Genomic DNA, 21,257 nt, shown 5'->3' on the forward strand with positions numbered 1-21,257 from the left:
CTAATCCAAGGTATTAAGAACAATCAGAAGAGGAATTCATTAATGGCTATTTGAATCAACTGTGTTTTGTCTCAAACATGAACACATCCCCCCTGTCAAAAATTAGCTAACACAGTGTGACTGAAGTTTATTTATGTACTTATGTATAACAAGCAACTGAACAGTTTGCAGTGCATGAAATGAGGCTATGGAAAAGTACACTACAGTGCTCCTGCTTCAGCAGCCACTCAGTTGGAATTTCAGTATATGTGCTTATTTTCAGTTTATTATTCCACAAATGACTATGAAACTCATTGCACTCTCTGTGCACAAACTAAGTGACCAAGACAAGATTGTATTCCTTGTTTAATGTGGCTGAAGAGGACATTTAAAAAAAAAAAAAAAAGAAAGAAAGAAAACTATTTACAGAACTCTTAAATTATCGTCTTGTTTTGTTAAGTATGTGGACACCTCACCTGTTACAAATATACATCTTGGTATGCAGCGAGAAAGAGATGCAGATGAAGCTGCTGATAGTCTCAGTGTCAACAGCATAACATGCAGATTCATAGGAACCAGTATTTCCCTTGTAAGGAAAATTTTTCATATTCCTCAATTTTTTCAGTTACAACTTGGAATGAAAATTCCAACATGAAGAATTTTCCATAGGACAGTCATATTTAAAAGAACCTCTATGTAAAAGAAAAAAAAAAATCTTTACTTTGAATGAACTGACATGGATTTAAATGACCTGTGAGAGTATGTGTATGGTTGTATGTGCATGTATAGGGTTTCTTGTCCACTTTCGGGAGCCCAGACTCCCATCCTTTGTGGCAGACTGCCAAACAGGCCAGGAACGTGAAGAAACTTGACTTTCTGGCCCCATTCCAGGTGAGATGCCGGGGAGCTGAGAGCTGGGAAACCGGGTGAGCTGGCAGCAAACCAAGCACATTTCCATCAAAAATTTCATTGGAATAGACATTTTCATACAACGTGTTAGGTTTTGGTGAACTGGCATTAGCTGAGAGAAAAATGTTCCACTGGAAACTATCCAACTTTAACGTTATAGTACTGAGGTCTTGACACTTGGACCTCCTATTTTTTTTTTATGCAGTTGAAAAAAAATATATATTTCTACTTTCCAACGTCAAACATAGAGATAGAATATAGTTTATTGTGCTACTGGTTGTCGACAATTATTTGTCCCGATACTGTAAAGTAAGCCAGTTCTTCAGATCAGTAAGTGCTTCTATGTATGCTTCTATGCAGTCCCCTAAACACAGCCAGATATTGATCAAGATTCTTAAACCTGGGGAAGGCCAGACAAGCAACGCAATGTTTTGCCCCAGGATAAACCACCAGTTGACTAGAACTTTATATTTTATCTGATCTTTCTTTACCCAGTCAGGTTTGCATTGAGGTATTTATGGGGAAGAGAACATCTTTTGTACTGTTTGGACAGAATTTGGTCTTTTATGAGAACATAATTCTTCTATTAAAATAACTAATGATAATCACACTGCTTTAAATGTTTTGTAAACAGATAAAGCCATGTAATCTGACAGATACTTTTAGAATGAAATTCTGACCTTTTTCTCTTCAAATCAAAGTATTCTACAGAAATCACAAGTGGGATAAATACAATAAGATCCTTTTAAACCTGAAGAGAAATGTTAGAATTAAAGATTTAATCAAAATTATCAAGTAAGATATCAAAAAACTTGTTCTGAGTCACAAGTGTGAAATTTGCTGAACTTACTGGAAAACTAGAACCAAATTCAGCCTTGTCACTGGTTGGATACAGCAAGACTATACAGTCTCTGCATGCTTAGCTTTTGAACCTGCTTCTCAGAACATTTATTCATATTAAGTCCCATTCAGGAAGTGATCTCGCTGGAAAATCTGAGCAAACAGCAGCACATGACTTTCTGACTCAAAAAACTAAAGAATATTCTTTTTTCCCCTTTCGTCTTCTTCTAAATGGATTTAGTGCTTTTGAATCAGATCGACAACCCTAAAGACTGAGGGTTGCTATGCATGCACAAGAACCCAGCCATTTTCAGTGTCCTGACACATATGTATATTCACCCTGTATGATGAATTCACAATGAATTACAGGAAACCATGTTTGATAACAACCTTCTGTGGGGTTCTGAATTGGATTTGCAATTTGGCTATGTTAGCTGCAACAAGTTCATCCAAGTTAGGTGCACATGGGAAACATTTAACAGAGACTTCATGAAATCACCAGAGAAATGGGCTAGAAGGACAGCCTTCAACTTCACACAGTGTATAAGCTCTCTGTTGATGTTCACAAGGTGCAGAACAACGCCCACAGCAGTGCTGAGCTGTGTATTGTGGTGCTGGAAGGTGTCCTGAAATAAGTATACACTCTGGCATAATCTTTCTTACTCTTGCAACTCTGCAATGGGATAAGTAACTTTTCCCCCTGTAGTGACAGCTCAAATGAAAAACAAATGGAAATTGTGACTGTGTTCTGATATAATATTTAATAAAGAATGGTTTGCAATCTCTTAGAGAGCAAAGGTGGCCATGGGAGGCACCATGGCAAAACTGAAAGAGATGCATAAAATGAAAAATAAATGGAACACCCAAGGAGGGAAGGCCCAGTTAAACTAAATTAATTTCCACTTGGTTTTAATACAAGAAAAAGAAATGTATTACAAGACTGCTGAAAATGATGAAAATCTGCAAAAAAAGTATGTACACTGAATTGTAAAGGCACATATCAGATCTGTGGATACATACTAAGCAATGTCTGAAAATGCACTTGAATTACTTCAGCCACTTGTAGCAACTTTGTATGCATAAATAACAGCAAAGATTAATGATAACTCTGTGAGTGAAATGGTCATATTCTAACTATTCCTTTCACAAGTTTCTAATATTATCTTTAAGTTTTGTATAAACTCAAACTTATATTCAGAGAAGATTTACTCCATCATGCAAGATTTCTCCTCACTGTGTCTATGTCATCAAAGTACATATTTGCTCTGACATCTCTGGATATCATTGTCACATTCTCCTAATCCTCTGGATGAGACTGACTTGCTACAATCTCTTTTGTTGATACGATAAAGTTAAGAGTAGTTACATTTTTACAAAAACCTGTACCTGGCTTTTGTGTTCTCTTCAATTTCATTAAGGCGGGTAAAGAATAAAATGAAACAAGTTGACTACACGTCATCCAAAAACTATGACACACTCTTCAAACGTAAAAGCTTTAGAGAAGGAAAATTTGGGTGCTCCCATCAGTGAGAACACACAGGGAATACTCCTCCTCCCTGTGTCTCACAAAGGCAAGAACTCCTAAACCTGAACTTCATCCACACCCATCAAAATGTCACTCAGCTGCTGATTGAAATATCCTTCATTCAAATCAGAGTGAGTGCCTTTAATGGCTACCCAAATGCCTGTCAAATTAAATAAGAAACAAAATGCAAATAAATTAGCATTCCTAGCTACTGATACACTATAAATATTTATGAGGAAAAAAAAAAAAAGATGCTGTAATTTCAAATGATACCACAGGCATATTTTGTTAAAAATACGGTTAAGACAGTTATACATGCAATACTGTACTTTGCAATTTTTTTCCATTTCACATCACCATAATCACCTAATAAATATTTAAATGGACCCATTTGCTGTAACTATAAAAGAACCGTGTAAACTTGTTGTCATCTAGACACATAAGCCGCAGTGGAGTCAATGAATTTCAACAGTCACTTAATATTGCAAGCCACAAGCTACCTTAAACCTGCCAGCAACTGTCTGCCAGGAAGCTACTGTAGCACCACGGCTACCTCCTCCAACCCAGGACACGAGATTCATTATGAATGCTAGCATTGCTACTCTAATTAGGCCTGGGAGAGGTTTAACAACCATGCTACAGTCTTGCTGCTGACAAATATAAAAATAAAGCCTTGTTCAAATTAGCAATGTGAAGTGAGAAGGCCTAGAAGCAGCAACTGTCTGACCAGTAGTGAAACAGTTCTAATCTATAGTGAGGTTATTTTGCTTCATAAACTGCTAGTATGTTACCTGCAGGAGGTCTCCCTGTAAAATGAATTATAGTAAGCTATATGTGATAATTAACCGTGCATTAGCAAATATCTAGAAACAGGGGGGCTCTGTTTTCTCTGTATTTTGACTAATAAAAGCATGAATTTGTTCAACAAATGATCATTTAGGTTGTGGAATGCTAAGCATATTGGAAGAACACAGTAAGCAATAGAATATTGTAGGTGGACTAACAGTTTCCTTACAAAAACAGGCTGTTTAATAGGCTGGCTCCATACTATGTTATTCACAGTACTAGAAACCACAGTGTTGGGAAGACAAATACAATATACATTTAAAATAATATAAACCTTGTACTCCTATTTACTTTAAAAATGCCATGGATGTGACAATAAAAAAAAAATCCATAAGCAAATGTTTATTTCAGAAAGACAAAATCCCAAATGACTCTTTCCAGATTGTAAATAGATAGTGAGGCAATGGGGATGGTCATCTTCTCTAGAGGGGAGAAAGTACAGCTGGGTTTAAAATAGTCTACATCATATGATTGCAAAGCAAGGTAAAAAAAATAATAAAAAATTAAAAAAAAAATCATATTAATTTCTTAGGTATAGTGCTTATCACAATAAAAATAAAGTGGTACTATAATTTATTTTAGTTTCATTTACATTTTATGAAAACATACTTAACCATAATGCTTTATTGAACTGTTACCATACCAGCCGTATTCTTGGCTGTGAATCAGGGGTCAGAGCAACTTCAGCATATACAACTGGGCAATCTGTGCCTCTTTATTCATACTGGATGGACTGGAGCTCAAGCTTGCAAACATCACAAGCTGCAGCTCTTCTTACTACAAGTAATCTATCAGCTTTAACCTGATTCCATGTAGTAATGACTAATTGTAAGGTTTGCCCTTATCATGGGAAAATATGCCACTCCACAATTACTGGGATTGAACAGCAAGAAGAGAAATTAATGACCAATTCTGTTTTAATTCATAATTATCAGCCTTCAAAAGACTCTGAAAACTTTAAAATCTTTTCAACACTGGAAGTGTTCTCTCACTAAATCTAAGACTGAGCCACAACCAGAACAGACCTCTCAGTTTTATCTCCCTGTTTTTTTCCAAGCAGCACAGATCTCATTTGCCCTATAGGAATAAGAACATCTAAGGTTCCAGACCTTTCATTTCAGCATGCTGGGACTATTTCAGTTGAAGTATTGGTTTCTGAGGTACAAGGTTATCGACAAGATGCCACAATTATCACTGTATAGCAGACATTCAGTCTTAAAGCAGGTCAGGATATTCAGAAAGGTGTTATCTGGAGAAAACTGAAAGGGTATGATTCTAGCATGCTGGGATATGCAGCCAAGAGCAAGAATGCTTCTCATTAGTTCCTTGCAGACTACTTTTTCAATGCCAGTTTGATTCAAAGGAAGCTGAAATGTTCTTTGCATTATATCCTCTACCTCCCAAACTTATCTCAGATTTAGTACTTATATTCAAAATAACCTACAAAATATTTCTAGCATTTAATTCTGGAAATTAAAACACTAATATCCAAAACAAATGGGCTTCACAGAAACTCTGATTTTACGACACTTCACAGCTTTCCCCTTAACACATCAGTTAACTGTAAGTTAACTTTACACAGCCTACATCATTACCTACATCATTACCCCACAGGAACTACTGACAGTAAGTTTTCTCAGTGCCTGAATCTTCCTCTACTGCACAGTTGCCAGCACCTCTTCTCTCATGGTCTGTTTATGTAATCAGCAACATTAAGTTTCATTCAGAATAAACACTGTCGATTCTTTCTCACCTTGAAAATCACCATTTCAGATGTAACAAATGTCTTTTATAACTGAAAATTTGTCTTACTTCTTCTGCTCAAACTGTATCTGTTGGTCTAATCACACATCCCATCTTTTCCTTCAAATGACATGGCACTACAGGGATAGACAGGGATACAGACTTGGCTACACAATGGACTTTACTGCATTACATCAGGGGCACCGACTGGAAAGGGAAGGAATGTGGATGGCATCCTGCCTGCCAACTATCCACTTTCCCCCAGTGACCAGGACATGTCTGCTCTCTCCATTTCACGTGTGCTGCTTTCCACTTCTTCCCAGTATCACAGCACTTTTCCCAAACTCTTGCAGATGCCTTTCTGCAACTAACCCTTGCTTTATGTTCATGGCTTTTTCCTCCTAAGACATTTATACATTGCTTGGTATTGGCTTTCAGATACCTACAGAAGTAATATTTTTGGCAGCTTGCACATGTACATATATCATGTACCTGAAACATTTCATTTTCTTATAGCTGAATTATTGCTGCCATCAAATTATAAAGGATAAGTCTCTGGCATGTTATTTAGAAAGCATATAGAAAGGAAATTTGTACAGATCTTATTGAAAAAATACACATAATAAAAAAGTTACTAAAAATGAATGGCAAACACATTTCCCCAAAGTTTTTTTTCAAAAAAAATTATTTCTCTCACTTATACAATGGGATGATAAAACTTGTAGAATCCCCCTTGCACCAATTCAGCTGTCGTTTGTCCAGGAGAAAACACATTTCTTGTAAATTCATATGGTTCAATCAGCTGGAGAAAGAGATGAGCTTCTACTTATAGAGATTCTATTTGTTGCCTAAATCTCAATCACAGATTTGTTTATGTGCAAGAACAATATAAGTGCTTTTTAGGTTTGGGGTGGCTTTTTTTGGTGTTTCTCTCACTCAACAGCAGGATTGATCTCTACAGTTAAATGTATCAGATAAATGCATCAGATAATTTTAACCATTCAACTTTGAGGGTGACCTCATGTATTCATAATATTGCAGTTAATAAAGTTTAAAGTCTAGGAATGCATTTGAAAATTAATTAAAAAAATAAAAAGCCAAATGCCTAAGAACTGTTCTTATCATTTACATGCTGCCCTTCAGCTTTGGAAGGTAAACGAGAACCTTAAAAGTACTATGCTGGACTTCCTCAATTTAATTCAATTTAATTATATTTATATGTTTTCAGGCAGAGGGCAAGATTGCCCCCTTTTGGAATTTTTAAATGTAGCAGCCCGAATAAGGAACTGGGTGCAAAGCATTCCTAATCTGTATTCAAGATATGAATCTCATCAGAGATTATTTGTGCTTCATACTGTTGTGTTCCAGTGGTATTCTTTATGTGGCTTTACATTCCTTATTAAATCAATAGGCATGAAAGAATTCAACAGTTCCTGCCAGCAACCACAAAAGCACAGAATCTAAAGTCAGCTAAAGGTAAACATATGGAACCCTCTAAGGAATGTAGTAGTAAAGACAGAACATATGACTTAGTTCTCCCTTTCTCTCTTCTGTAGGAAGATTGTATTGGAAAATCAGAAAACACACAGTAATCAACAGGCTGGACTGAAATCTGTATTTTTGTGACTCTTTCTTTTTACAGTGCCATAGTGCCAAATATACCAATTAGAATTTATTACTGAAAGCAGTGCAATTTATTCCTTATAAGTACTTATTAATCAGAAATGTTTTAATAATGAAACATCATTAATCTGTTCCATGAGCAGTATCTTCTTGTGGCATCTAATTTGAGAAAGTTAATATTTTCAAGTTACACTATACGGCACATTCCTACTTTGTTTCAAAACTGAAAGATAATCTGAACTTGTTTCAGTTCAGAGCTTGTTTCACATGACTTCGGAAGAATGAGAGCAGTATTTCTTACTTATCTATGTGTGAGATTGTATAGTAACACCAATTTTATGAAATAGCATCAGTACTGATCTTACTCCTTGAGCACAATGCTACAGAGCAAAGTTCTTATTGATATTATCAAAAAAATAGCCATTACTAATATTTTTGTAATATTTCTCCCTTAAATATTTATCATAAAGAAAGTGATGGAAATTATTCTAATCTATGTATGAATTATCTTTACCTTATGTGAATTGTTGTTTTCGTAAAAAAAAAGCTGAAGGCCCAGCATTACAGAACAGAACTCAGAGTAAAATTTGCTGCTACATAAATAGAACAAAGTGTAACAAGTTGGGCCATAATGTAACTTTCCAGACTGTTTGTCCAAGTTGTTTAATGCCTTGTGTACTTCTGTTGAGGAAAAGTCAGACTTTTAGGTGAATTATGTCTCTGCTGCTTTAAACAGTTACTTAAACTGTAGCCAGTGTGTCATGCATTCCAGTACAGAATATAAGAATCTATGTATTTAGTGTCACTATACGAGTTCTACCTAGAATTTTCCTTTCAGTGCTACAGAGTTAATCATAAGGAAGGAATGCATGCTCTGATCATGTTAATTAGCTTACTAAATATGATTTATTTAATGTGTCCTCGAGGATGCTTGAAAGACATTTTATAAAGAGAACCACTTGGTTTGCTTTACTGACATATTAATTGCACCAAAAGGTTGTCTTTAAATAATCTGTAGCTATCTTGATAGCTATATATGGAAGAGGAATACCACAGCAAAATATACATTCTATATTTAATAACCACAGGTTTTATTTTATAGTCACTGAAAATGGCATATGAGGAAAAGAGCAGGAGAAATGTCATGAGTCCTTTCAGAAAATTTCAATCTGAACTTTATAGGGCGTACTTTTGTACATATAAAGGGCATGAACCAGTGCTCTGAATCTCTCCACTCAATTCTGTGCTTTTATTTTACCCCTTTACCTTTAATGAAGGATACTGGAGAATGGCCAACTGCTCTCACATCTGTACTAGAGAACATTTGAGCAGCCTGCAGTTGCAGGACTGTGTTGTCCCTCTAATTGGGAGCATCCCACTACAGTTTTTGGAAGCTTTACATGAAAAGTGTGAAATATCTGAGGCTGCAAAAGCAATGAATGTACTTATATATTTGGTGTATTCTTAGCTGTTATTGTACCATAAGATACAAAATACATAGTTTACATATTGTGTGATTTTACCAGTAAGATGGCAGTAACCAGGTGGTGGGTGAGAGGGTGAAGATGCTGGGGAAACCAGTGACCAGTAAGGTGAATCCAGAAAAGTATGTTTCTGTATAGTTGGGTTCTGCAGTTTAATACTGAGCCAGAAAACAAAGTAGTCTGCCCTGTGCTCTTTACAGCTCTAACTAAACTAATACTGATAAGTTGAAACACAGTAAATTTCTCCTGACAGAAGTTGCTGGAGTGAGTAGCAACTGAAACATGGGCCATAATCCTGACCAAGGACTCTTGGCTCTTCTGTCATTCAAACAGCATTACTTAGTCAGCTCATGTTAGTCATCCATTTTAGGCTGATCGTAACTTTATAAAGTTTAAATAATGTGAGATTTTTAAAAATGCCAAAGAAAGCAAAGTGCTAAGCTCCTCTGACATGCAGTCAGGTGTAGGAGTCATATGCCACATCTACTACTCTGTGCAATCCATGTTTTGAGTGTAATTGCCTCACTTAAGGTAAATTCCTACAGTCAAATCAAAATCTCTCAGAAGAGATACATTCCTGCTAAGTTATACCACCATTTTTCACTTTAGAAAGGTTTCTTAATAAGTTAATGAAACATGCAATATTCTAGGCTAGTGCAGTGCTGCAGTTCCCCACAGAGATTCTGAAAACAGTTCTACAAACCGTTGCTATAGCAGGCTGGAAGCTTTCAATTCATTGCTGAAGTGTATTGTTAGGAAAACATAGTGACAAATCATGGCAGGCTAATTTCAGCAAACCCAAATGGACCTTTCTTAACTTATTTGTCATGGCAGCCTGAGGTTGGTTGCACAATTCAGAGCTCCTCAGTCTTCAATAGGCTGGAGTTAATTTGTCTCCTTCAAAACTGGTTCCATGAAGTGTATGTTAATGGCAAAATTTACTTATTGGCTGTCGGAAACACACACCACCACTTTCTTGTTGAGAATCAAACTAAAGAAAAACTGTTCATAAAAAAGTTTGTTGCAGACTGTCAGAAAAATGTATGTACACTCATTACAGGCTGCTAGTTTTAGCACTGAGTTCGCTCGTACATGAATGCAGGTATGTAACTAATATCAACATAGTCCCATAAATTGACTATTGAAGAAAACAGTAGAAATGTAATTAATTTCATAAATTGAAATGAAATTGTCAGTCTTAAATACTATAATTAGCTACTTATAAGAACATTCCATTGAAAGACATTGACCACACAGCCAAAGTATTAGTATATACTTACATCAAGAAGCTAGTATATATTTGGAAGGCAAAATAAGAGTTTTCTCCCCTACAAATATTTGAAATTCCTTTCTTCATATAAAATATCCATTCCACATATTTCAAGAACAAAAAAGAAATAATCTGCCCACATATCACATAAAAGGAAATGGAATTTTTGTTCTTTAAAGACAAAAACTTATGTCCAGAAATGCATATAGTAATCTGCTCATCAGATCCATGAACTTTGTAATAAATTATTCCAAAATACTTACAGTGGCTGCAGTTCATTTTCCCCTCACCAGATTACTCTGCTTTTCATTTCTGCTGTTATTCAAGCCTCAGCTGAAACAAACGTTTGTTGACAGGGATGCATTTCCTCAGAGCTGCTTTGTCTGTCTGCAATTCCCTAGATGAGCACTGTTCCAATAATTTATATCGCTATCGGAGTTTTGTTGCTCCCCTAACACAGGCAGTGCGTTGGCTCTGTCATCTCCCACTTACTCAGCTGCTGAGGAAAAGAAACAATAGATGAGAAACAGACAGCTGATAGTATCCAGCTACTCAAAGAAAAGCAACCTGAGACCATGAAGTAACACATTAGACTGTAATGATATCCTATCGCATGTCATCTGTCCTCCAGTGGCATTTTGAACCCCCAGAAAACTACCAAATATTGCTAGGAAGCTCATGAGGGCATACCTACACTGTAAAAGGATTTTTGATCAATCAGTAACATGAATATCATGGCATTCAAAAGTTATGTGTTCCTTTAAAATGGTATTATATCTATTACTTCAGGTAAGGATTTAAATACCCATTAGAAAAGAATCAATTCACCAACACCCATTAATACATAAAAAAACAGCTGAAAGAGGCAGTTCCATTATTGTCTTTTTTTAAGAGTTCAGTAAAATTCGTTTTTAAATACAGGCCCAAAAAAGTAACACATCCAGCCTCCTCAGGGATGGTTACAATACTCATTATAGGGATGAAATAATCATTTAAAGGCTGAAAACACAGGATATGAGTCTGACAATACCATTACATTCTAAAGAAAAAATTCTTTCAAAGACCTTCCCCAAAAATTGTGTTCAAGTACTAGAAAAAGTTGGAGATGTTATTACTAATATTTGGAGACCATTTTAGAGTGCAAAATGAAACAAGGTTTTGAGGCATAAGTTCACAAGGAGACTGAGACCTTCAGTTGAAAGGGTTTAAAGAAAAAGATTGCATTATATGTTTGGCAATAGGGCACAGGTAACACCGTAACACTCTCATAAATATCAGATGTCACTTTCAGGAGTGACTCGAGCTCTGGAATATTGGGCTTCTAACTCCCGTAGATGCACCTGAGAATTTTGCTTAAGGTGAGGCTAATATGTGGAAAGATTGTATAACCAAGCTTCTCTTAAGCAAGCACTAATGTAATTATGCTACAGTATAATTAACAAGATATGAGCATTCCTTATGGAAACATTAGAAGTTTGAGATACGGCAGGATTTCCTAAAACTTTTGATAATCCTCAGAAACAAACGAATTGCACTACTTTTCAAGTAGCTGCTGTTGATAATGTTTCCTTTTAGATCTCCACTCCCAAGTTTCAGCCCACACTGCAGCAGGGACCCTCTGCTGACACAATAAAATACTTGATTCGTTATTCTCAGCCTTTCAGCTGACCTAAGCAGCTCCTAGGGCTAAAATGACTCAGCACTGTAGTTAGATAACATTTTCTTCATTCCTTCCTAAAGTTCAAATTACACAGACAGCCTTTCACTTCTTTCAGGCCCTTCAGCAGACTCTTTGCAGCTGTCTGGCTCTCCTAAAGTACCAGCAATCTAGCTTTACTGGGTTGCAGACAAGAATGAATTAAACACTGGCACTCAAAGAAATCAATTTTCTCCTGCCATCTTTATTTTCTAGGAAGAGTCTGACAGAAATTCTTCATTTCTGGCTTCTGTGCCTTCGTCGTCCAGCCATATTCCTAATCAAAATGAAGTGTTCCATTTTCACAATTTCTAATCTTTCAGTTTCATGATCAAAATGATTCTGCTCCAAAACAGGGAAAGTCACAAGAAAGGTACTGGCTAAGTAAACGTACCCAAAGCCACATGTCTTAAGGCATGAAAGGAACTTAAGTTCCTGAAGTTAGCACTCAGTGTCTTCCTAATCACCCTGTTCAGACAGCTAATAGCCCCCCACATCATGATGTTGCATCTTCATCTTCAGCAGACAAGTTAAAAGCTCCAGCAGCCAACAGCTGTGTATATCCTTTGCATACACTCTCACTGGCTCTCAGTTATTACCTCTGCAGGAGCATCCAAACAGGGCTAGCTATTTTTGGCTGCTATTCACAGCTCCAATGAGTAGACTCTGGTGAGTACACCTGGCAACACTGGCTTAGAACAAGACTAACTCAGACATACAACACAAACAGGAAGAAATGGAGAGAGAGTCTGGGTGTTATTGATATAAGATTGTATTTTTACTAGGCTAATAAATACAGTGTCTGCTCATTCCTGTGTGTGGCTGTGTGGAAATCTCATTTCACAATGTCACATTCCTGAAGAGCACAGTTGGCATAATCCAGATAACACATCTTAAGCACAACAGCATCACCTTGTCTTTTTATAAAATAGACTTTGGCAGACGTAAGAAATAAGTAGAGAAAAGTTAGTCTCATGAAAATCTGCCATCTTCAGTGCTGAGGATGGTTCAGCCACCACCATTCCTTGGATTAAGCCAGCCTAATTGCTTTGTTTTTGTGAGCTTTTAGGGAATAACATTACCACAAGTCTGAAAAAAAAAAGAAACACTAACTGTGCTGACTTTTGATCAATCATCACCTATCCAAGAACGTCAGGCCTTTTAAATGTCTCCTCTTTGCCAAAAATTAATGAGCCAAGAATAAGTACCAGAACTTGGAACCCACTCTGCCTCAGTTGTATTCAATGCCACAGCCACACTGAAGGATGAGGAAAGAGAGAAAAAGGAATGAAAAAGGAAAACAAAGATTGGTAATAAATGCAGCATGACTTTTTTTGTTGTTCATTTTTCAACATGAGCAGCTACTAGAACCATATGAAACTCCTGGTGGCCAAAGCAAAGCTAGGTCATTTTAGGTTTTATTAAGTAGTTTCAAACAGATTCAAAATTAGGAATGAACAATAAACAGCTCAGCATTTCATATACACAAGGAGCCAAACAGAAAAAGACTCAGGAAAAGGAGCAGGCTTTGTATCATTTTGGGATGCAAAAGCAGCTTCTGAAACAGCCCAAATTAGCTCTTAGTTTCCCTTTGAGTGTTTCATTTCATAGATCATTGTGAATTTTCATGACCATTGTTGCCCAGAAGCCTTCTGCAAATTCACCTGTGTGGTACCATACTGCTCTAAAAGTCACTGCTTGCTTGATTTAAACTGAGCATCACCTCAGACTCATTAAAGCTTGGATGTCTGTTATTTTACTCATAATCATCAATGGTTTAATTACCATTAAACCTCACCAAGGGAAGCTGGTTTTTGATGTTCTAAGTCACAGTGAAGTGAAATTCATCAGGTGGAGATTAGATACAGACTTAGTTTCAATGCTTAATGCCCTAAGTGGATAGGAAGGGGTTTAAGCTCAGAAAGTCACTCCTTACACTGAGTCTAAAGTGGACGTTTTGCATCTCAAAGCCAGAAACTGTCCCAAGTAGAGTCTGAGGTGATGCCTGGACCCCCTTATAACCAGGATCACAATTTCAGGCCTGCACTGTAGGTTTGTGCCTTCCAAACAATGCTTCACTTCTGGGATTTCACCCCCTTCCTCCCTCTGAGAGGAGCCCCAAGGATACCACGCTGCCATGTCCCACCCCCTGCAGATCCCTACCGACTGCACTCTTCCTGCTGTGTTCCTCTGCCTGTGGGCCCACACATCCTTTGCTTTAAGGCCTGGAAGAAGCCGGGACAAGGACCGGCTGTTTCCCTGCCCCGCCGGTAGGGCCGAGGCTGCAGGAAGCAGCCGTGAGGTGCTGAGGAGAGCCTGGCAGGCGGGAAGCTTCTAGAAGGTGCTTCAGGGCCAAACTGTTGCATTGCAGATTTAATTGCCAACATCGTAGGGAATAATGCTGGAGATGAAAGAAATCACCATGTTTAGGCTTTTTCTGTCATTTTAAGCTGATTTCCTGTGGCTTCACAGGGACAAATGCATTGGGCAAAGAGAAGCAGGTGGAAATCTGGCTGCAGGCAGGGAAACTGAGGAAGAGGCTTTTAATGAATGTACTGTAATCAGTGATAATTTATGGCTCACAAATCAGCCTCTGATTCCATCCCCAGTGTGGTTTTCTTTCACCCCTCTTACTTTCTTACAAACATCCAGATAAAAGCTTCCTTGTAAGTTTTATTTAGAGGTTTATATATGTGATGGAAAAGCTTTAAATGGCAGAAGCAGAACCAGCGTTGGATCTAGGCAAGTTTTGCACTCACCAAAACAAGTCTGAGCCAAAATTAGAAGTAGTGCCATATGACATGCTCCTGGGGAGTGGGGCTGGCTGCGGGCCCAGATCTGACAAAGATCTTTTGCACATTTTTATCTTTATGCTCTGTGAATAGTCGCAGTGATCGTTCTGTCAGCCGGAGGTATTAAAACATCATCAGGCTGGTCTGTAGGACTTAAAAGATGTGGTCTTTACCAGAGAAAGTTTTCTTTTTTAAAAAAGGGTATTTTTTAATTTGCTTTCTGTTTACCGAGCCTTGAGGAAACATCTGTGTCATGTTTTCCAGTCTCTTTTTGTGCAATGACAGCACTAGAAACGCTTTTTTCCCCCAAAATGAATTCTCCTGCAGGTTTATGACTTTTAGAAACGGGATTTTAAGATTCTCAGTATCTGGTTTTGAGTCACTGAAGCTCTTGCTCAAGGCTTGCAGAGTCGGGGCCTTGGATCATAACCTCTGTAGAGCAAGAATTATAATTGTACTGTGGCTAATGGCTAAATGATGCATGCATTCAGGTATCTGCTTCAGTCTTCTCTTTGTATCAGTTTTAGTTCCTCACACAGCCAGTCCTGTTCAAGAACTAGTGACCTTACAGGCCATGGTTGATACTCTTGCCATGCAGAAATCATGGAGGGAATGAGGTGACAAAGAAGGTGACAGAGTCTGATTTTCCTTCATAAAAATTTCCTATACACAGCACAGGTGTCTTTTGGAAAAAGCCAGCATACCCACAGCTCTGAAAAATACTATGGATTATCTCCAGATAACAACCAGACAATTAAATGCTGTGCGAATGAGGCCAGCATAATTAGTGTGTGGTTGGAAGCAACAAGATACTGGCATTCAAAGCATAATATTGATGTATTTTAATTAAATATTAGAGCAGCTTAGGGGCTGACATAAGTTGTTGGCAGAGAAATAAAGCTATATACAAGAATGTTTGTTTTAAAAACAGCACTTAGCAGCCCTGGCTGAGATCAGCCAGTACTGCTACAAGGTTGTACAAAAAGCATCATTACATAGCTTCTTTCCCTAACATCTCACTGTTTTAATGCAACAGAGGGTAGGTTTAACACATTGAGAAATATAGCATAGAGAAAGTAATTTCTCCCTCATAAAACAAAGTATCTATGGGAGAAGATTTGAATAGAAATTTCAAGTCTGAAGGGTATACTTCAGGTAGGCACTTTTCCTTATCACTTTTAAGACAATCCATATTGTTACTTTTATTGTATAATAGAAATAGCTTAGTTTCACTGAAGAGTTCAGTTAAATAAACATTTACTGTATTTTGTTTGTTTGTTTGTTTTTAACAATTTGTTTCTATCCATTTTTGTCTATGAGGCCGCTGCCATAATTATCTGTCAACAGTAAAATTACACTTGTTTGTCACAGGGCTGAACAATGGTGTTACTAACTAAACTGGGGCATGTTTGAACCTGGACAGCAAATGTTGTACACAGTTTGAGTTTCATATATTAAAATTCCTAGCTGAACTATTAAAATCTATTTTCATAAAAAGCAAGTGGACAAACGGAAATGAAAGCAGGTTTGCCTGACTTGCAAGAAACAGATAAACAGTAAAGCAGAACTCAGCCAAAAATCCCCGTTTCTCTGGGCAGTGCTGTCAGATAAAGTTAATGAACTGTCAGAATCATTCTGTGGCAGCATCTATGTCTTTTGAGACCAGACAAAATGCATTTTCCTTTGAAATATGCTGTTTTTAGCCAACGTCTCTCAAAACTTGACTGTTTACAGATTCTAATTACTGATTTCCCCATACTGATCCCTTCTTGTACAAATCCTTCTTCTGAGTGGGGAGGGTGGGATTTCAGCATCTTTAGGGACAGTATTAGTACAGCCCCAGTATTGTACAGGCCTTGGTAGAAAAGTGATTTGTTGAAACTTTCTTAGGAGAAGTTTTGGCAGAATTCTTTGGTAAGAATTCTTATTATCAGCTTCTTCAGTCTGAACAGCTCCAGAAAAACAGACCAGAACTGAAAATGTCTGTGGGCTACAAGACTTGTTCCAAAGCTCATCAAATGCAGGATTACATTTCTTCCTTTTAAAACACTCTACCAGATTATTGAATTCATAAGTAATCTAAGTCCTTATTTCATCATAAATAACCTAAAGTTTGTTTGTAAAAGGTGCTGGTTGAGTTAAATGAGTGCTATAGGAATGAGAATTAAAAATATTTGACCCAGTAGATTTTCGATTTCATCAGATCCCTTGTGAAGAGACCCACACAAGGTTCTTTTCAACCAGTGAAAAGAAAGCTTAAGCATGTTTTGAGTGTAAGCCATAGTCTCTTGCAGTATAGTTTGCTCTGTGTAGACAGAAGAGTCATAAATGTTTTCTGGGACAGTGTATTTAGTTTAATTGCTGCTTCACTCAACAAAACCCTGATAAAACCCATAATAAGCAAAGCAACACTCCATAAGCTTTTTTATTGTTGCAGTATATAGGGATTCCCATTTGTCTTGCTGGCATTATTTATATGAAACCTTCAGCTACATACAGGTTAGGGCTTAATTTCAGAATTTTATGGCCTCCCCTTACTAAACAATGCTCCATACTGTAGTTGTTTTGTTAAAACAATTGGAATATGATCCCACTGTAATTTTATATAATGAATTTGAGGAACAGTGTTTTGCTGTTACTATGAGGGTTCTTGCATGAGTTGATAGACAAATCTCATAGGTATTGCCATACTGCCCTCTGGAGTGCAGTGACAAAACGTGCACATGACTGAAGGTTCATAAGTGTTTGCATCCAGGAAAATCAGCATTGGACAGGGTAAAGCCTTGGCTAAGCTCTTTGAAAGAGGGAATGAACGTGCAGTGTTTCGCTTCACTTAGCCGGGGGTTTTTTTTGGGATGTCTCCTCTCCTCACTAGCTGCGTGTTACTGTGAGGGCTTTCATCCTTGACTCAACACAAAAGTGCCTCTGAGATTAAGATATATGTGATTGTTGTAATACCATCTCAGTGCTTGTTTTGAAATTCTTTAGTGTAGCTTTTAGTGTTTGCTTTAGAAACAGCAGCTTGAGATTTCTTGGAAAAACTGAATCTTGTTGTTCTGGGCTCCAAGACCAATGTCAGCCTCTCTCTGTCAATCAGGCTTTTGTGGCTTCTGTGTAACCCAAGTCTCAGAAATCCTGGGGCTATAGAGTGAGAAGTAGGTCTGTGCTGGGTATCAAAGACAACAACAAAACACACCATTTTTCCTCACAAAATCTGAAAGACTTGAAATATTTGGAAGCCATATGCATCTTTTGTCTCTTAAATTAATTCATCTTTTACCAGGATTTGTCTTATGGAAATATTAGAAGTCCCCTTCACTCCCTTTTCCTCCAGTCTCCCTCACCAAATTCTTCAGTACCATATAGGAGTGAAACCAATGGCCAGGATTTTTTTCCCTTCAAATTTTGAAACTGGAAAAAAAAAATGCAGTTCTGGCCAGTTTGAGTAACTATGGTATGTATTTGTTAATCTTACACTTAATACACTTAGCACTAAGACTCCCAGATGCAGACTGCACATAGCTGGATGCATGGAAAAAAGACAGCACATGCCCACAAGTATGAAGTGCCACAAACCACCCCTTCACCCTGTTCCTGAATAGAAAGAAACTTCTAAAGTGTTCATAGTTAATGTTCATTTGTTGGTCCTTTCTGTGAAACGCTGCACAAATGAAAAGCAAATTTTCCAACTTCAGAAATATTCTTAGTGACTGTATGTGTCCTAACTACGTGTACATGTAGTTCTACAGAAAGCTCAATGAAATGTGAGTTTTCTCTTCTAGAATCCCTTGGCCAGCATAGTGAATGCAAATCCTTGTGATTAGGAAAAGGAAATGCTTAATAAATGTAGAGGGATTATACTGTCATTGTGTTTGGCTCTGGTGATACAGCTCTGGAAATGTCAGCCAGGTTCAAGAGCCATTCATCTTAAAATTTGCTGAGAGTCTGCTCAGACTTACATTATTGCCTCAGGAATGGTTAAAATGATTGCTAGAAGCTCCTTTAGCCTGTAGGAATGACACAGTGCTAGTATCTTCAATAGCAGTGAATTCCTTTGTACATTCCTTTATCCCTTGATGCCAACTTAAAGTCACAGTAGCTACTGGATTCAGGTCCCTAAGATAACTGACAGCAGTGGAGACATCGAGTATTTAGCTGAGAGGGAATGAAGGGAGCAGGGTGGTTGTTAAGATGGACTCTGATTAAAAATGAGAACAAAATGACAGAGGGGCATTCTCAGACAGTAAGGGAATCATATCTGAATTCTCACCGGAGGGCTGAGGGGAGACAATTATGAATAGATGCCAATTTATTTTTTTAAAGGATATCAAAACCCCTTACATATATAGATTTGTATGTATGTATCTCCCAAGACAAAATATACAGCTTCATATAATCTGCTAAATAGAAAAGTAAATATTTCACAACCACAAATGAAGAGAGCATAACGTTGCAGTGAGACTTCAGAGGAATTAACAGACCAAAATGTCTCATTATTTCACAAGTTATAGCAGCATGAAAAAGTACTCCTTTAGTTTCAGGGTACTTAGCTCTGTTTTATGAAATGAAAATATGTGGTAAAAACAAAGCACTGCTTCAACTGCAGCTGCAGGGCTGGCTTAGCTTGGTGTGATGGGTGGATGGCAGTGATGGGAGTGACACCAGGGCTGCACTTCGGCTGCAAGAAATGCACTGCTTCTACCCAGCTGGAGTGCTGACAGAGCTTGGTGCACAACATAATTCTGGACAGGAGCCTGGCTTTCTCAAGCAAGATGGTACAGGTAGTGCCGTGGGTTCCTCCTGCTAATGGTATGGATTAAAACATAAGGATAAAAATTCATTTGGTGGCCTTGACCTGGTTTGTAGCGGATGCTGGTTCTGCCCTCACTTACACCCTGTAGCTCCCCTGTAGTTAGTAGTGGTGCCAAGTGTAACTGAGGGAAGCATTCAGCTGTTCAAATATGCCCATGGTTACCAAGCCAACTGGCAGCAATTGCAAGGCAATAATAGGAGTGTTGAGGGCAAGAACGGAGGAGCCTTTGCAGGCCGGTCTGAAGGTCTGCACAGTGCTCGTCTACAGACTTTCTGGCCTCCTGAAGTCAAAGCCATTAGTTTTTCCTACTCACTTAAACTTACTGCACACAAAAAAAGCCTTTCATTGGTGAACTCTGATAAATGTCCAATGACGTGGGGCTCCTGCAGTCTCACAGTGCATTGTATCTTCAGCCATTTGTTTCTGCCAGCCCTAACTTTTACATTTTATGGGGCAGAGAGCAGACCAGAATCCATTTCTAAAACTTCTGGAACTTCTGAAACAGTGAACCAATAATGTTAACAAAGACAAGGTGAGTAGCTTCCCAGCTGCCTGTGACACAGACAAACTGTTCCTCTCGCAGCACAACTGTTGAGTTATTTAGTGCTGGTAGTGCTTTAATGAAGTATGAGCTTGCTGGCTCATACAGCATCACCCATCCCAGGAAACAAGAGAAGAGTATTTTCATTTCACAGACAAGGAACCAAGATCCTTAAGTATTTGTCTGAAGTGACATCAGGAGAAAGGTACTGAAAATCTGGTATCCGTAACTGTAGTGCCCTCATATGTTAGCTGTTAAACTTAGCAGCTAGAGCCACATTCGCTGTTTGTAGCCTTGGTGAAGTCTGGGAATCTTTCAGTGTAGGAGACTTTTTGACACCAAATAACCTGAGTTTCCACTTTTAAAACAGAAAGCCAAACATAGAAGTCTTTTATGGGGCAAGTGGATTCTTTGAGCTCCTGCTCATGTAGCATTAGTAGCTACTATTTGAAAAGTGTAAGCTTTTTATTATTATTATTATTGAATCAACACTCATGGAAGAAATTGCTTTCAAATTATATTTTCTCTAGTGAGAGTTCCATCTTTAATTATTGGGGGTATATGGGCTTCCTTACATTAATATGGTTTTAAATGTTGATTTAAAACATCTTTCGCTGTCCAAGAAAGTATGAAAAAAAGAATGTCTTATTAAACAAGGAGAAGGTTCTTTTCCTTAGAATCGCTAACAAGAAACATAAAAGCATAGAAAACTCCAGAGAATTAAACTGTTATTATAATCATGCTGAACATAATAGAGCTGTTAATAAGAGTAGAAGACAGTGTGGTATAATAATCTTGGTAAAATATAATAATGTTAATCAGCTGCTGAAAAAATCTGGTTCTGCAAATGCAAAGAAGTCAGTCACAATCCGCTTCCTGTGCAGAATGTCCTGGCAGATGCAACTTGGGAAATACTTTAAACCTGCAGACTGCTCTCAAGAGTTCTGATCTGGTTGGAGATAAATTCATTGCACCATACGTATTACACATGCATTCTGTGCTGCAGAGGATTTGCTTTAGCATACGCCATTCCTTCCAGTGCCTTAGGTGACCAGTAGGGAGAAGACAAAATATTATTGATAAATTTCTGTAATTTTCTGAATAGTAAATTTACTTACAGTGATGGTGAGTTTACTGAGTTCCTGCTGGATTTTTCCTGCGAAGGACACCTTCTTGTGCTTCATTCATGTGGAACA

The 21,257-nt window shown here is 37.7% G+C and overlaps 1 protein-coding gene across 2 annotated transcripts in view; it reads right to left on the reverse strand.

Moving 5' to 3' along the window:
* Positions 1-14,182, reverse strand: part of ANKFN1 (ankyrin repeat and fibronectin type III domain containing 1) — a 103,306-nt gene extending 89,124 nt beyond the window's left edge. Inside the window, exons 1-2 of one of the 2 annotated variants that reach the window (XM_032448273.1) lie at positions 14,079-14,182; positions 10,483-10,715 (exon numbers count right to left, since the gene is read on the reverse strand). The gene's annotated coding sequence lies outside the window, so the exon portion shown is untranslated. Of the gene's footprint in view, positions 1-10,482; positions 10,719-14,078 lie in introns of both variants that reach the window. The other variant, XM_032448271.1, reaches the window with a different exon arrangement.
* Between the last annotated feature and the right edge of the window lie 7,075 nt (positions 14,183-21,257).

Source organism: Coturnix japonica, chromosome 18 (assembly GCF_001577835.2).
Source record: "Coturnix japonica isolate 7356 chromosome 18, Coturnix japonica 2.1, whole genome shotgun sequence".
Lineage (NCBI taxonomy): Eukaryota > Metazoa > Chordata > Aves > Galliformes > Phasianidae > Coturnix > Coturnix japonica.